The 19,194-nt window shown below is 38.1% G+C and overlaps 2 pseudogenes; one reads left to right on the forward strand and one right to left on the reverse strand.

The window, feature by feature from the left end:
* Nucleotides 1-370: 370 nt before the first annotated feature.
* LOC148936368 (general transcription factor II-I repeat domain-containing protein 2B-like) lies at nt 371-9,589 on the reverse strand (annotated as a pseudogene).
* A 52-nt stretch (nt 9,590-9,641) lies between these two features.
* LOC148936369 (uncharacterized) lies at nt 9,642-19,194 on the forward strand (annotated as a pseudogene).

The following is a 19,194-nucleotide window of genomic DNA, read 5'->3' on the forward strand; positions in this document are numbered from 1 at the left end:
TCGAACATCGATCAACATTATATATAATCACCCAAGGATGAGAAAACAGAATCATACAAAGTATTAACTAGAGTGATAATTCGTCACGATCGGTCATAGTACCGAGAATCCGTCGCGAAATACACGCGAGTCGTGATAATCAAATATCAAGTATAAATATCGTACACGGTCGTCGGCCTCTCGGGCATTGCATGCCGAATCGCCCGACAACATTTAAATCCAAGTGCATGAGAAAAGATTGTATAACATCGTTAAAAGAATAACGTCTAAGTTATTGTACTTATAAAGTATAATCGTTAAAAGTATAATATCGATTTATTGTACATTTACTAGAATAAATTAATCCATTATTAAAAAAGTGAATGAAAGTGAGAAAGACTTTGAGAAGAACCTTCCATCCTCGGTCCTGCTCAGAATTCCAACTCCTTTGGCGAACCCGATTTTCCCAAAATTTATGTTTCTAATCCATCCGGGGTACAACAATAATAGTTTCAACAATAGTTTTTTACATCACCCATGAGATACTTTTGATGCGTTTTTTTTTTTTTAAATGGTTTCCCCAATAGGCCTATTCCACTAAAAAAGGAAGAAATGAGCAAATGTATGGCTCAGCAGAAAAGCAAAATTTTATATAAAATACTATATAAAAACGAAGAAATACAAGTATTAATTTGCATAAAAACTAAAAAATACAAGTATTAATTTGCATAAAAATACTAATTTTCTTCTTTGTGTTGTTTGCACGATTCCACTAAAAATGGTGATATATCCACAGAGACATTGGAAGAACTATCTTATCTTCGCATCAGTGAAGATAATGATGCATCACTTAAAGAAGAATATTTCTCAATTTTTATTAATTTCACCTTGGATAAATATGTGGAGCCAAACATGGAGAAAATTCAGACTGAAATTTTTAAGAGAAGGATAACGCGAAGCATCTAAAATTAAGAAAAAGTCGAGTCCCTTTTCTGACCGTGTTTTTAGAGAAAGATCATATTGCAAATCAAAGTTCTGCTTGAAAATTCAGGCTTTGTTTCTTGATTTGAGTGAACGAGTTTTTGAAAAGATTTAAATCTTTCCTAAGAATACCAAAATCTTTAAAACGCATATCAAATTGTCCTATTAGGGTTTCTATTAAATATAAATGTTTCTGAAACTTGCAATTTGTTCCATGTTTTTCGAATAGAATTTGGCAAGAAGGACAGAAATGAAAAATATTATTTTCAATATGAGTTTTAAATAATACTAATTTTCTTCGAAAAGAATCGATATGCCAAACTAATTACGAAATAATTAATATTTTTACGGGTATTATCCGTGTCATTCTACACTGTTGAATGCTAGTGTTTCGTGAACATTGCATTAATTGCGAAGTTTGGTTGGTCTTTTGCAGCTTTAAATTTAAATTATTTAAATGATTTGTTAAATTTGTTAAAAGAGCAAGTTTGTAAAGCGAGTTTAAATCTTGAAGAAAATATTTAAATTCATCATATTTTTTTTATATCAGACATGTCGTGCAAGAAAAGGAAGATCTTTCTTTTCTTATAACAAAGAATTTTCTAGACATTTCTCTGCATTGAACCACCGAACTTCGCAATATAGAGGCACATCTGTATAAACTGCGTTCTTTGAGGAAGTATTGAAACTTTCTATGCGAAAGAAATTTTTGGCCGCCTTTAATTGTATTAATAACTTTAGTGACGATTTGCATTACATTGCACAGTTTAATAACTTTCCCACATAACACTTCTTGATGAATAATACAATGTATAATGGGAAATCTCTTTAAATATCGCTGCTTTATTTGATCAAGAAATCTAGTTTTTGATCCTATCATTGCTTTCGCGCTATCAGTTACGAACATTTTGAACATCTTTGAAATCAATGCCAAATTTTTTAAGAATCTGATTAACAACTTTGAAAATATTACTATCGTAGCTTTATGTAATGGAACAAAATCTAAAAACTCTTCGATACGTGAAAAATTTTGCATGATTCGAGCAAAAATATTCAATTGATTCACATGCTGATTATCGGTGCTTTTATCGAGACATAACGAAAAGAAACAACACGAATCTAATAAAGATTTCAATTTTTCTTCTACGAAAGAAGCAATACAATTTATTCGCAACATTATAGTATTAGCACTTAATGGAATGCTAGCAGCTTCTTGAAGAGTTAACGATTTCCCGAAAGATTGCACTGCTGCTATGAGACATCCTTTACAAATAAATCTTCTGTGAATGATTTTGAATATTTGATGATAAGATTAGATATTGCATAAAATGCAGTAAGGGCTTTTGTTGATTATCGAATGTAGTATCATATATGAGAAACTACAACCTTCTTGATAAATTAATTTTAATCCTTCAAGTAAATTATATTTCTCATGGCTCATGGCTATTTTGAATATTCATTAAAATGTTTATTATTATAATGCCTAGGTAGTACATATTTTTTAATAATAGAAAGTTGAAGGTTGAACCACATAGAAAACAAGTGGTTTTACTATTAATATATCCGAAAAAAATTTCCTCCCATGTATAATAAAAAAATTGCTCATACCTTTGCTTATCCATCCTTCAAGTAAATGATTAAATATATAATGCTCTATTAATTAATTAATATTTTTATCACTGTCACTGTTCTCATCACTGTTCTTATCATGTCGTACTAACATTATTACACGTAGCACTATCACACGTGACTATCACTATTCACAGAAAGCATTTTTAATTTTTACTGTGGATCTTCAAAACTCTGTAACTTTCGCACAAGACAATGCATATGTTTCGCTAGTGAGAAACCGTTGAAAAACAACAGAGAAGATAAAACAATTGCTTATCAATGCGCGGGCAAGAATATGTGCATAAAATAAAGTGCGAATTAGAATTTTGAAGATTTTTCCATATTATAAAGATCGAAAATGCTACTTGCGTAATAGTGATAGCATTCCGATAATATTAAGTGCAAAGCTTATTGTAATAAAGCAATAAATAAATAGTATCTCTTTGCTGCTATAATTCTGTTATTAGATTTACTTAAAAAATGAATAGGAAACAAAAATATATGCAATTTTTAGACAAAATATAAGAAGATATTTTTTTCATATTTATTTATAATAAAATTATCTCTCCTTTATATAATTATTAACTCTTTCTGCTAAAAATGGTTTAAAAAATTATAATAATAAGCATTTAACTTTTCGAAATATATAAATCAAGAGATATAACGGATATGTATTAATTATGTCACAAATTGCGGACTTTGAACTTTTTTCAAACTTCAATTTATATATTTATATACAAATGTATTTTTTTAAATATATTGTCGCACTTGCGACGATCACGAATCGCGTCGTGTTTTACAGATGAGCTGCACGGAATAATAACACTTTTCTACAAAGAATCGGAACTTTATTAAATAGATATACAATTGGTTCGCCACAGACATACGTCCGCCACCGATCTTAGCGACACAACAACATGAAAACCGCACGTTACACAGAACAATCAACGACATGTCGTCAGGGAACGATCCTCTGTTTTAAAATATCTATTTCCGAAATATTGATTTTCCCGAAGGCAACGACGAGCGGAACACCGCTCGATCGTAACACTGCCCCCCTACTCTTCTGTCGTCCCGACAACTGTACGGATCTTCTCTGCTCAAGAAGCCTCCTCTTCTTTGACGGAGACTCTAGGATACCGTACGGCTTCCTGCTCTCTCCGAGCTGCTGCTATGGGTTACCGAACGCTGTTTCCGGTCCCAATCTCCCACCCAATAGGAGCTTGCTGCGGAGATCCGTCCTTTCTTCTTTCTTGAAATTCATTCTTGAAACTTGTGCGCGAAACTTCTTTCTTGTGTCTTCAATTCTTCGAGCAAGGTAATATTCGTCATGGACCCAACGTTTTATAAAAGACTCATCGAACCCCTGCCTCAGCATTCGCCCATAGTCCCCACAGAAAAACCACAATTCGAAAAAACCAGGAGCAAGGCAGACTTCTTAAAAAAAAAGAATTTCTTCAGCTAGATGTTCGGGCGAAACAAGAGGATTCCTCACGACATCCTTGAACTCAACTTGAAGTAAACTTAAAAGAAAAAGAAAACAGAAAACAGTAACTTCCTAACAAAATTAACACATCTTAAAGAGTCAATAATAATTAAACCCATAATTCCCTAAATAACCGGGCTTCGAAACTCCCTAAACTTCTCTATAGATCCTCTCTCTTAATAAAAGAAGCTAATCTATCTGCATGGACAATTTTACTTCTTTGCCTCTCTGAACGATGAATACAAAAGACGACATCACTTAATTTCTTAACTATTTCATAAGACCTCTCCCAATCGCTCTGTAACTTGAGAGATCTTCCCTTCTTTCGACGAGGCCAAATAAGGGCCTTCTGCCCTTCTTTGAACAGTCAAATTTTCTGCCCTTCTTCGAAAACAAGATGCCTAGCATCTTCGATCATATCGACATTTGACTCTTGGAGATCTCGATTCTAATTGCTTTCTGACTCCCTGATGAATTTCATAAAGTTTCTTTCGTAAATTCCGAGTATATTCTTCCGCTGACTCGGAAAAACCATAACTAAGAAGAGTACCTCTAAGTAAATACAGAGGTAAATTAAGATTTCTTCCGTAATACAATTCTGACGGAGTTACGCCGGTAGCCTCATATTTGGAAGTTTTATAAGCAACAAGAAACATGGGAATCCAACGATCCCAATTCCTTTAATTTTTATGAATGTATTTCAATAAATACTGAAGAATTGTCTGATGTTGTCTCTCAACTTGCCCATCAGATTGAGAATGAAGAGCGGTTTTTCTAGTTTTCTTTATTCCCAGGATTCTCATCAACTCCTGAAAAAGTTGAGGGACTCGAAATTCCTCCCCTGAGCGGTATGAAGTTCTAGCGAGACTCTATGCCTAGAAACAATCTGATTAACGAAGACTTCCGCAATCGTAGTAGCTCTCATATTCTTCAGAGGGAAGGCCTCCCATTTGATGGAACAGTCAATAATTACAAGATATTTATTTCCCGAAGAAAAAACAGGTAACGGGCCGAGAATGTCTATTTGAACTCTTTTAAAAAGAATCCCCGAATTAAAAATTTGCAAAGGAGATTTTCCTTTGTCAGAAGAGCCTTTCTTCGCTAAACGGACCTTACAGGTTCTACATCAATTTTCCACATCTTTTTTACAAGTGGTTCAATAAAAATCGCTTCCGAATCTTTCCTAAAGTTTTATTAACTCGAAAATGTCCGCACAAAGAAGCATCATGAATTTCTTTCTTGATTTGTTTCATTTTATTACGCCGAACTACTAACTAAAGGAAACTAAATTTCAGACTTGCTCCCATCTCATATGAAGAACGCCGTCCTGTACTTCCAAAATATCCTAATGATGCCAGTAAATTTTTGAAGACATTCCTCTGCTATCTCTTCCTGAAGGTCGAATATACCTTTCTTTGGCCAGTAAAAATGTCGCTAGCTCTTCCATTCGAAATCTTCCATTTGTAACCTATGTTACTCCTCAAAAGAATCTTCTCGTAAAACTATTCGGATTACTATTTATTTTCCTTAAGACCCTCTCGTACTTCTACCCTAGAACAATATCTACAATTTTCACTCGCACAAGAGCATTTCGAAAATCCGTCGGCATTTCTATGAGCTAGTCTCTTTCGATGACTGACATCAAAATCATATTGCTGTAATCTTTCCATCCAGCGAACCAATTATCCTTCCAAGTCTTTGAAGGTAATCAACCATTTTAGCGAAGTATGATCAGTACGGATAGAAAAACGTCATCCATATAGATGAAATGATGAAAATGTTTAATGATGAAAATGTTTAATTAATGTTTAATTAATTCGACTAAAGTTAATAACTCCCTCCTTGTGATACAATAATTTCGCTCTAATTTGCTCAAAACTTGACTATAATAAGCAATGACCCTTTCATTGCCATCCTGAACTTGAGAGAGCACTCCTATCCCAAAACCTGAAGCATCAGTATCCAAAATCATTTTCCCTTCCTCTTTCGGAAAAAAAAGAAGAGATGCGATCGATAATGCCTGCTTAAGAAATGCTCCCTGACATTACTTAGTCCAGATATACTTAGTCTGATTCTCTATCAATTTAAACAAAGGTCTTGCAATAGAAAAAAAACCTTTCACAAATTTTTGATAATAAGAGCAGAAACTTATCCAAGGGAACTTCGGATCTACTTCTTATTCTAAGGTACCGACCATTCCGTGACTGCTTCGGTTTTCTCGGGATCCGTTGAGATTCCTGCTGAAAAAACAATATGTCTCAGATATTTCACCTGTCTAGTAAATAAACTTTTTAGGACTAATACTAAAATTGGCAGCACGAAATCTATGAAGAACCTCTCTCAAATTTTCTTTTATCTCCTCGAAGATTTTACCAAATACAATTACATCATCTAAATAAATCAGGCAAATTTTTTAGAAAGTAATTGCCGAAGAACTCGCTCCATAAGACGCTCGAAAGTAGCAGGGGCATTGCATAAATCAAAGGGCATTGCAATAAATTACTAGAGCCCATTACCTACAGAGAAAGCAGTCTTTTCTCTATCCTCAGAACAGAGTTGCTTTTTAAATCTAAAGTAGAAAACCAAGCATTACTTGACAACTGATCTAGAAGATTGATCCTTGGATAAGCAGTGGATAAGAATCCTTCTTTGTTTCCGCATTTAACTTCCGCATTTAACTTTCGATAATCTACGCAAAATCTAAAAGAACCATTCCCATCCTCAACCTATCTCCGGTTTCCAAGCATACTCCTTCCTTTCCACAGAATTCCCCTTCCTTAATTGAACATCCTTCTCAGCGATGATAATTTTGTTCGACACATTCGTGAGTTTCTTTTATAAGATTAACCATCTATGATGCCGATCTTTACAATTTGACCATGTGGACTGTCTCCAAGATATCTGCATTGTTTTATCTAATTCAAAAATGTCGAGACTCTTTTAAGATCAATTTTATCTTCTACAATTATCTTTTATCTTTTATCTTTTTAAATACGTTAAGTGGCAATATATTTTAGTCAATACATTTTTTTCAAACCTGGGAGAATCGCGTTTCTCACTAATGACATTTCCTCATTGGCATTACACATTGGGGATTGTTCACGCTGTCTAAACATGGAATATGCTCCGAGAAATAAAAAAGAGCGAGATTGGTGTCAATCAGAATCGATGATTACACATATTTCGGACTACAACAATACACAATATGAGAGCATCTGTAGGTATGATAAGATTACATATTGGATATTACATTCGCGCATACCAGCCGGTTAGTACTTAATACGAACATGCGTTGTCTTTTAATTTTAAGTTCTTAGCTGTTTGTACTTGACATTCTTTGCATATATATTATTTCGTTAATTGTCTTATCGCGCTGTATTATCGCACTGAAGAAGACCTAATATAAGATCGAAACGACGTTTGTGTTTTTAGTCTTTAATTTGTATGAATTTTTATTTTTATTTTTAATTTGAATTTTCTTTTTATCAGTCACATATTGAAGTTTTGTTTTACCATCGACGAATCTATTCTTTGTTTGTTTACTTTTAATTATAATTTTTTATCTATGTAATTGTTTTTATCGCCGACGAATTATATATGTTTTACACATTTATTTTTCCGCTTTTATGCTCCTGATTGCTCATTATTTTATTCTAAAAGAACCATTTTTTTTCTTCACTAAAACTGTCGGAAAGATCCAAGGGCTTGAAGATTCCTCTAACCCCTTGTTCCTTCATCTCTTCAATGATTTTCTCAACCTCTGAACGCATATGAATTGGAATTCTCTTCGGAGCCTGCTTGATCGAAAGAGAATCCTGCAACTTAATTTTATGTTAGAGAATTTCGCACTTTCTAGCAACAATTTGCTCGGAAAATACATTCCGGAATTCTTAAAATAAATCAGCAAAAACTGCCTTCTGCTTCTCATCCAACTTATGGGAGTTATTTCTGAAGAATTCCCTCAGTTCCAACGGTACCTCTTCCTCAACATGCATTATCTGACAACAAAAGCTTTCTTTCTGATCTTCCTGAAAAAAAGATTCTAAAACTGTCTGCATCCCAATGCGACAAGAAATCTGCGCCCAGGATACAATCCTCAGCAATCTCCGCTATATGCATAGAAATTTTTAACTAAAACCTGCCAATCTCTTTGCTAAAATTTTGAACCAAACCGAGACTTTTTCTCCTGTGGGATATCTCAAATTATTCCTCCCTATTGGAAGACGCTTCCCCTTAACTCCTACAAAATTATTATTCACTAGTGTTACATCGGAGCCCGTATTTAGCTTAAATAAACAATCTTCTTTATTTAGAAATCCGCGAAAAACAAAACATTCTTCCCTCGCGTATCCCTTTCTTAAACGCCTAATACTATTCGAGGCTTTTCCCTCACGCGTCAAACCCGCCCCAGAAAGCTCGATGAATCCTAATTTCTTTTGCATTTCAGAAAGGGATGGACACTCTGAACAGAAAGTCCTCGTTTTCTTGCCAACATTCTCCTACATTTACATTTTGAGAAAATTTCCTCTTGGGAAATTTCTTCTTTTCTTTAAAATTCAGGTTTTCTATGATCAGAAACTCTCATCTTTCGATTTCCAAATGTTTCGTTCTATACATTTCAAAATCAGTTTTTCTGTTAAAATTAGAAAAATTAAATTTTTTCAAAAAATTATATTTATATTTTTTTCAAAACTGTTATCTTTTGACTTTTATCGCCATTACCCTTCCAACTGTAAAATCTGTTTTATATTCCCGTCTGTAAGCGCTACAATGAATTGCGAACACGCGAACACATTTTATTCTGTAAACTGAATGAACACTCCGAATAAGCAAGACAAAATAAACGTTCTAAATCCGAGCCAAGAGAAGCTAACTCCTTTCCGAAATTTTATTTTCGATTTATGAATTGCATATAATAAGTTTGTGTCGAAAATTTTTTTCCAAAGCGCAATTCTAAATGTAAAACCAAATCTTCGAACTGCGAATTTTCCAATTCCATATCTCCCTCTAAAATCGCACGCGCCTTCCCTCTAAGACACGACGCTAATACAACAACTTTCCTCAATTAGTCATTCGTGCGATTAAATTAAACTGCGTAAAAAATTCTCATAACGGGATACTTTCGTAAAAAAATATCTGACTATTTACAGAATAGAAGATGAGATATACTCATCTTCTATTGAAGATAATATCAAGACTATTTACAGAAACAAAATTAGAATTGGGGTTAGACTGTGTGTAGCGTTGCTCCTTCGAACGCTGTCCTGTCTTTCCCTGTTGACCGGGAAGCAAACGAGTCTCCGATCTTTGTTGCAACAGTGTAGCGCGCTCTGCTCTCATGAGACGAAGTTCCTCCAATGTGAGTCTGAGAACTGCCTCCATATCCGTCGTCTCCGATTGCTCTGTCCACACACAAGTCCTCTTTCTAGCCAAAGCCATCCGCTTCCCCGTTGCACTATCGGAATTCACGGACTCCGCTCGTTGTCCGTCACACTTTCTATGCCCGCCAGGCGCCCGATCAAAAACCGCCATATCAAAAATGATTGGTCCGATAGATTATTACTATTCCGGACGAACCCCTAAAATGTCGCGCTCGCGGTAATCACGAATCGCGAGTCGCGTTTTGATGAGCCACGCACGGATAACGACACTTTTCTACAAAGAATCGGAACTTTATTAAGTAGATATATAATTGGTTCGCCACGGACACACGTCCGTCCGCCACTGATCTCAGCGAAACAATAACAACATGAAAACCGCGCGTTACACAGAAATCAATCAACACGTCGTCAGAGAACGATCTTCTGTTTTAAAATATCGATTTCCGAAATATTGATTTTCCTTAAACGACGAGCAGGAACATCGCTCGGTCATAACAATATTTATAAAAACAAAAAAAATTGTTTAACAATATATTATTATCAAAGCGCGGCATAGATAGTAGTAGCGCATTGGTCTACTATGCTAAAGGTCCCGGGTTCGATTCCCGGCAAAGCCAAAAATATTTACGCTCGTCTCCTCTCGGAAGGCAAATTACCGAGAATAATTTTGCTATGAACGTCTCTCTAAAACAAAATTTGTCGTTTGGAACCGGCATTAAATTGGAGGTCCTATATATGTGTGTATAATCATCGTGCGTACCACAGACATATGAGAGAGAACAACACGCTCGAACACGAGCAATATATAAGTTTGGGAAGAAGATATTATTATTCTCGATGAAAATTAGTTTTTTTTACAATCTGTAGATGTATAATCTTTAAAATCATGCAAAAAATTTAGAAAATTAAATTAATACTTTTATTTAAAAAAATTTTTGTTTCTTCTGTTTTTTCGTTTTTATATATCTTTCCATATAACACTTTTCATCTCAGAGACGTTGCATATTATTATTGGAGGAGGATGATATTCTCTCTATGTCCGATAAAATATTCTTGTGGCCGAGCGATGGTCCCCGTGTATTGACGTGAAAATCGTTTCCTGTCAATGCATTGTTTATGGATTTATTGATTTGAGAGATTCGACGGAAAGACGGTTTTGAGAAATGAATGAATTGCGAGCGCGAAAAGTGTATTACGAGTTGTGTTATAAGTTATTGTGTTATATTAAAGTTCGTTCTTTTATAAACGGCCTTTATTTATTTCCGCGAGACGCACGAGTGAATGAGTTGAGCGAATGACCGTTGCAGACGCGTGACATCTTATTAATTACTATAAAATTTTATTTTATGTGCGAACGTATTTATTATTTGAATGTTTTCATTACTTTTTAATGAAATAGGCTTATTGGAATTTTAAGACTTTAACAATGATATCTTATTAATAACATCTTTTATAACATCTTCGGAGAATTGGTAAAACTCTAATCATTATATATTGTCACAATTATGCTCCGTTTCATCAAGATGGACAATGTAGTCGTGTCACGTTACGCGCTTGCATCAATATTTTTAGAATTTCCGTTAAAACGAAGCATCTCATGGCGCGCTTCTCGCGTCTATCTACACGCTGTGCATCTCATTGTGTTTCCGTTGCGCACAACAGCAATTTCGTTCTTCCTCTCAGATTTTTTAGTTTTTTAGCTTTTTCTCCTTAAAGATGTTCAAAAGAAAGCATAGGAGTCACTTATTTCATTGTCATCTCAAAAAAAAAACATAGATCCCGGCGGAGATCGCGGGAAAGCTCGGTAGAGGCCGAATACATGAGACAGATAAGTCGCGGGAATCATCGCGAGACAGGGAATCGGGAAACCCCTGGTCGCGGGATAAGTTTATCGAAGCTATGAATGAAATTCTTGCATATATTAAGTATCGTCCTACACATTTAAGTAAGTTCTAATAGAGACACATCCAGTGTGAACCCCCCGGGAAATACCAGAGAGGTCACTCCCGCCTCATGGATGACGAAAGTGTCTCTCCAATGGAGGAGTTGCAGACGGATGAGTAGACGGTTCTCGAGAACCGGGGCGTCGAACCAGATATGCTCTTTCGTAAAAGAAAAGAGAGAATATAACTGATTGTTCATCCGCAAATCTATTCCTTTCCTTTTTCTTTTCTTTTCAGCGATCTCTCAGGAAACACCTACAGAACTTAGGATAGATTTTGCGGTAGAACCTACTTAAGTAGTAGGAAAGGATTCTTCCCTGGCAAGGCAACTTTTTGATGAGGATCTCTCCTCGACATCAGAGTCATTCTGGGACCCTTTAAATCTTGACGCCACGAGGTCTGAAGTTCGTTCCGGCCTCAAAGAGGACGTACATCAGAATTTTTTAAAAAGATACGAACCCAAGGGCATCCTCACATGCCTGAGTCCCTCGCAGCTTAACAAGGAGCTGTTTTCAGTTCTTGGGAAACACTGAAGCATTCTCAAAACGGCATCAGGCGAGAGTACAGATACAAGTAGCTGCTTGTCTTAACGCCCTGGGAGAGAACATATTTGATCTATTGCATCTTCTCCGAGAGCAACCTGCAGATACAAAAGTGATCCTTCTCAAAGGGACCCTATCTAAAAGAGACTCTTATCAAATTATCTGAGGAGACGTATCTTCTAGCAGACTACCAGCATCGACTTTTGTTAGCCAGACAAACCTTCATTAAACCGCGCTTGACATTCGTAGGTAAAACGGTAACGGTAATCGACGAGTGTTCGGTTCAGGTTTCGTAGAAGACTTCAAGTCGGCTCAAGTTTGTGAGAAAGCGGGCTAACAAGACCCATCTCCGTTGGCTGATCAGAATCAGATTAATCTCTCAGACGCTTCCAGTTAGGCAGAGTCTAGCCCAACGAGCGAGAAACTCCAAGGCTTCGGCTCAACATGTATCATTGACGGCCATTGATGTGTATTATTTGCCAGCCGATGATTACTCAGAAATCGAGCCGCATCCAAGTTCCACGCTTCAGATCCAGATCCCGGACCCGCAGACAGATAGACTGCAGATAGACCAACTGAGCATTGCTGGCAGACTGGCCAGATTCTTTCTAAATTGGGAAAGGTTGACGCGGAGGTTTTCCGCGTGATAAGCGGATACTATATCCCCTTTACGACCCCTTTATGATCCCTTTTTCTTGTCGCTATCTGCAGAAACCCAATTTCTCTTCAACTGTTGTGATAGGGAAATCTCTCGCTTACTCCTGAAGGGAGCCATAATAGTCACTGCCCCGTCGGAAGATCAATTTTTATCTGCCTTCTTTCTTCTATTGAAAAAGCATCAGGAGGAATGCGCTTTATCCTGAATTTAAAAGATTTGAACTATTTTCTTTCGCCAGCAGATTTCCAATTAGAGGATTGGCGCACGATAGTTCAATTCATGATACCGAACGCATGGATGGCAACACTCGATCTTGAAGATGCATATCTTCTCGTTCCAATAGCTCAGGAAAATAGATATTTTTTGCGTTTTCAATGGCGAGGAATTACATACGAATTTACCGCTCTATTCTTCGGTCTCTCCACAGCGCCGTATATTTTTACCAAAATTATACGTCCTGTGAGGACTCAATTAGCGAGGAGTATCTCTCGGTTATTTACCTAGATAATTTTCTCTTTTTTGGACCTAAAATTGTATAGCTAACCTGAACACTTCCCTTTATTTCCTATTGTCGTTTGGATTCCTTTTTAACTATTCGAAATTCCAATTCGAACCCATACAGAACTGCAAATATCTTGATTTTATATTTAATTACAACAATCAATTGCAATTCCATCTGAGCGACGTACTAACCCTCAAAATGATCTCTACCTTCCGCAGGAAATCCAAATGTCGTATCCAAGAGCTAACGAGAGTCATTGGTTCTCTAATTTCAGTCTGCCTGACCGTCGAATGACCTATGATCTATTATATACGAAAGAAAGGAAAGAAAATTTTTAGCCCTTGCAAGATTCAATGAAGGTTATGGTGCGCAAATGGATTTTTCCGCCTCTCTAGCAGGAAATTTTCAGTAGTAGATGAAAATTTTTTTAAACCAAAATCAGGCTAGACCATCCGTTAGGGAGCCCCCTCTCGCAAAATTTTTTCCAATGCATTCTTATCGGGAGCGCCTTGCGGCGATCTTCCCATGGATGGTGGTCAAGGGAGGAAAAATCGGACTACATAAATATGTTAGAGCCTCCTTTTATGGACCACAATGCTTCAGCACACCTTAAAAACAGCTACATCTTTCTCCGGATATCGATAACACAACAGCTATCTCATATATAAATCGATTCAGTTTGGTTCAGCATCCACATCTATCATCCTTAGCTAAAGAAATTTGGAATTGGTGTGAAGAGCGCAATAACTTTGTCTTTGCATCTTACGTTGCTTCTATAGACAATACTATCGTCGACCTCGAATCTAGAATGGTGCGAATACTGAATGGTCATTGTTTCAAAATGCATTTGACCATTTATCAATGAAACTCGATTCATCTAAAATCGACCTCTTTGCATCTCTCATTAACGCAAAATGTAATCTAAATGTAGTATTTACGGATACCAGATTCATGCGCTGTGGCAATTGACGCATTCACTCTTTCCTGATCGAATACCTTCTTTTATGCATTTGCTCCTTACTCTTGCCTCGCACTCTTCGCAAAATCCTAGAGAATAGGGCAGAAGGAATTGTATTAATATCCTGGTGGCCCTCACAAGCCTGATTTTCTTTATTTTGTTGCCTTCTGACCGAGAAATCGATTATTTTCACACCATCTCGTAATTTATTATCTTCTTCTTTTAGATACTACCATCCAGCGTGGAGAACTCTTTCCCTGGCGACTGGGAAATTATCAGGCAGGCTTTTGTTGACCGAGGTACTCCACCAGAGTCCGTAGATGTTATGTTGAGCTCATTATCCGTCTCAGTAATTAAACAATACTCCAGGCCGTTATAAAATTAGTAGATATTGCAACCTTTCTTTTTACACCGAACCCATCCCTATTTCTAGCGTAGGAACTAAAAAATTCTAATTCCTACTCATCATATGATACAATTCGATCGGCAGTTTCGGTAATCTCTCACAATGAGATTGGAAGCCAAGTCTTCATTATACGTTTTTGTAGGAGCGTACAGATGCTCAAATCTCCTTTTTCACGATACGATTACATCTGGGATCAAGCCAGTCATCAAGAAATTTTGTATCCATACGAGTCGCTAGAAGCAATAACAAAGAAGCCCTCCTTCTGGTCCTTGGCACTGGACAGCGTATTCAAACGTTAGCAGCTTTAAAGATCTTTTAAATCTCTTTCACAAAAAATCTCTTATACACTCTTCTGATTCGTGTACTGATTAAAATCAAAATTTTGACTCCGGGGAGACCACAGCCTTACTTCTCCTTTTCCTTTTCGAATGAAACAAAAAATTTCTGCATATATATTCTATTCAAACATTACTTAAACAATACTAAGAATTTATGAGCACCTTTCTGCGACTCTGTCTTTATTTCTTTCGTTAAATCTTATAGAGCAGTGGGCCACAATCGATTAGCAGGTGGATGCGATCATGTATGGAATGCGAGATTAAGACAGATTTCTTCAGACTCATAGTATTCGATACGTCACAACTTCACTAGTCGCACAAAGAAGAGTGCCACTAAAATTAATAAAGCGCGCGGCCGGCTGGTCGGGCCAATCGCATGTCTTCACAAACTTCTGTAACTGACCCATTATAAATCCAGAGGCCTTTAGCCATTCCGTACTGAGATCTTAGAATGATATCCCATTACATTATAAGATTTCTTCTTGTTTTTTTCTTATAATTTTGAAATATGTAACTTATAACTTTAAAATTTTCTTTAAATTTTCTTCGAATTTTTGTTTGATATTATATATCAAGATTACATGTAAAACGCTTTCTCGCGCGGAGAGCGGTCAGTCGGTTACCAGGAGGAGAAGCGAGGACGTTGGAGACAGAAAGGCGTGATTAAATTGTTAGGCGAGAATGATAATAAATAACGATGTTTATTTGACTAAGAGTGGCGCGATGGAATGCACCGAATCGTCGCGTTTAATGTTCGTGGCCGTGGACGGGCGAGCCGGCGATCGGCGCGCGGATAATGCGTGAATACAAAATAAGAGATCGCTCGGGCGGTCGGTGCGATATTGATCGCGGTGCGCAGTTCGGTGGCGCGGGGCGCGCGCGGCGGTGGCGGTGTCGCACGTGTTCGTCGCGGGCCTTTAAATCGGCGTGGATTTAAACGTGCATGCGTGTCGCGGGTATTGTCGCGAGGGTGGATATTTCGCGAGGTCGGCGGATCGTTGAGATCGGAGAACGGGTGTGCCCGTTCCCTGCCGAGAGTGCTCGGCTGACGGGGGGTGTGCCCCTCGTCTGTTTGCGTGAACGCCGAGTGAACTCGCCAGCCGGGGAGGGCCCCAGCTGTGTGCGGAGAAGAAGGTGGCGGTGCCGAGTGTACTCGGCCGACCAGGGAGTACCCTGGTGCGCGGAGAGGTCGTATCGGGGAGAACCCCGATACTCGGCGGTGATATCTCGGGACGGCAGAGTCGGGTCGAGCGAACTCGACGCGCTGGGGAGACCCCAGCAACTCTCGACTTGCCGTGCGAGCTACGGAGACGGCTTTCGGCCAGGCCAAGCGAACTTGGCGCGTTGGGGAGAACCCCAACAAATCTCAGGCTTGCTGCCGGTTTCGGAAGATCGTTTCCTCGAGGCGAGCTCTCGGAAACGAGCTAGGAACAGGAGTAAACGGAGAGTGATTTCCTGTGGAGAGCGATGCCTTTTTATATCCGAGATCGACCTCGGTATTTTCGGTCGGATCGGTCGGATTGGTCGATCTCGGGGTTAGCATCCCTCTCCCCAGGAGCGGAAAAAAAGGATCGGGGGGATGATTGGTTTTTTGGGTAGGGAAGGAATTCGTAGGGAAGGTAGCGGCGCGGTGCGGGGTGGTTGCGCGCTTGTGGACGCGGTCGTGGCGCGGCGCGGGACGCGTTTGCGCTCGGTGGTACGGTGCGTGGCGCGGTGCGGGGTGCGTTCGCGCTTGTTGACGCGACGCTTGGCGCGGTGCGGGGAAATACCACGAAAACATACGTGTTTTCGTGGTATTCTCCGACGCTTTCGGAGTTCGCGTGTACAAGTATTAAAAAAGGAGGCATCGCTGCCTCTTTGCGGCCACTGCCGCACTCCGCCTGATGTTCGGCGGTCCCCGACGGATGGTCGGTCGGGGGAAATCCGGAGGAGGAATGGAGCGGAAGGATGCGCTCCGTTACACATGTATATATTTATTTTCTATCCTTGATAAGTTAAAAAGAAAGTGTAAACAGAAAGTTATTAGCCCAATAAAAGAGTTCATTACAAATCGTCAGTTCTAAACATCTACATTGTCCATTTGGACGAGATTAGGCATAATTAGTAAATCAAATGAATTTACCAAGTGAAGTTTAATTTGAATTATGCCCGGTGTCATCCAGATGGACCTTCCCCCCCTTCTTTTTCTTTCGAGTTCCCACCCTTACAGGATTTTATGCGATAAAGATATTCTGAACAAATGACAGCACAGCGCGCAGATTGGTGCGAGAGGCGCTTCGTTTTAGCGGGAATTCTAAAAGTGTTGGTGCAAGCACGTAATGTTGTCCATCCGGACGAGACGCTGGGCACAATCGAACTTCACTTGGTAAGTTTGATTTATTATTATATATTATTATAGGGAACATATATAAAACATTAATAATAGAAAATGCAGTGTTTAAATTTATGAAAATAGATTATTTCGCAAGTATATTTTAATAATAATATTTCTGGTGTATTTTTGAGATGGGGACGCCCCTGAGCCCACAGTGATCGGCGGCTCGGCCATCGAACCTCGAGCGGTGGTGAAGAGATAGACGTCGTCTCGGAAATAAACCCAAAATGTGTATTTCGTTGCGAGTACTGCTCCAGATCGAATACTACCACTCGACGGAACGAAATCCACAAGAACCGAAGAATCAGGAGTATCCGATATCCTGCTATCCGGAATGACAACATCTCTGAAACAATCCTCCCCTTTCGCAAACGTAAATCGAAACACTATTTATCGCGATCAACTGATAGTTCAATTCGCGGTAAACAACTGTTTTGACAGTTCGCGGTGCGACACATGCATGAACTCCATGTGTCCCAAGCATTCCGCGCCGTGAATCACTCCGCCTACGGTAGTCTAAATCCGACCGTTCAAGATCCCATATTTTCTAATATATGAAATCTCTCTCTCTGCTTCTCCTTCCCTCTCTTCCTTTCTGCCTTCCTCCGCCCCCCTGTTCTCGCTTTTTCACCTAATGCCTCGATTGACAAGGAAAGTTCAGCAAGTTCGAAAAAAATCTGAAACTTTGCGTAAGTATAGAGTAGATAAGCTTAATCACAAAACAATTTTTTCTTACTGCTGGTTCCGTTTTAAGGTAAACCTCTTTGACAAAAAATCGATTTTTATGTTTCTAAACGAATATCGCGGTAGCAATAAAGAAATATAAAAAAAATATTTGAATAAAAGTTTCATGACTTTATAATGACATGATTAAACGCTTTATAATGACATGATAGATTTTTTTCAAAATATTAAATTTTTCAAAATACACTTACTATTTACCATTTATTTTTAAACTAAGGATGTTTGAGAATAAACGTTGAACGAACAAGGACATTTGGAGTCAAGCGCAGTGGAAGAGCGCAAATGAAAAGTCCATTGATATACTTCTATATATTAGGTTCTATTAAATCCATATGTTTCGATCCAACTTTGGATCTTCAATAGATACTGTCTTCAACTTTGAGTTATATATGGCGTGTTGGTCAAAAATTTAACAGATTCGCACCGATAAGAGCGATAATGCAATACATCGAGAGCATCCGTCCAAAACAGTTCCATAGCTGATGTAGAAGAACTCGATGATATCGTCAATTATCCCAATAAACGCACACAGATAATAAATAGTGAATATTGCAAAAGCATGGTCGAAAATAAAAAGTTGTACAATAAATAAGTTTAATGCGGTTAACGAAAATAAAATTCTTGACTTTCTCATCACTTACCATCTTCGTCTGAATGCGCTCGCGGTTCTTCACTATTGTGCTCTCAATCTTCGACTCTCTATTTGGCCATTATGCGCATTGCATATTGCTTTGATTAGATCTTCGCTCTCGTGAGTTGCTCTTTAATAAAATTATAAAAGGATAGCTCTAATCTCGAGGACTCGCTCATCAGAAGTTTCAGTGAAGTGAAGTGATAAAGACTGCTGGATCATCTTAAGACTACATCATCAAGGCGTGCTCGTGCTCATCACATGGCGTTCACATGCCCAGCCAGTGAATCCTCTCTCATTTCTCTGATCATTGAGCTTGCTTACTTGGAGAGCATTAATATAATCTCTCCGCGGAATCGGCTCATCGGCTCATTGATTTCGAACTTATCATAAACTTTAAACTGTTTCTGCTCGTTTAGTGTTCAACTGGTGGCGTGTCTCAAGTACTCTTATAGCATTGAAAATCTCAAGATCAGTGATATAGGAATAAATTAATCACGACATAGCTCTACTCGAAACGTCACTCACAGTTCCAGTATTTTTATCATCATAACCTATTCTCAAACAGCATGTATATCTACATTTAATTAATGATTTCTTAATTGTATATATCAGACAAATACAATTGGCTACAATTACAAATGATACGCAATCATTATG

The sequence above is a fragment of the Pogonomyrmex barbatus genome, unplaced genomic scaffold (assembly GCF_055798465.1).
Source record: "Pogonomyrmex barbatus isolate J1 unplaced genomic scaffold, ASM5579846v1 scaffold22, whole genome shotgun sequence".
Lineage (NCBI taxonomy): Eukaryota > Metazoa > Arthropoda > Insecta > Hymenoptera > Formicidae > Pogonomyrmex > Pogonomyrmex barbatus.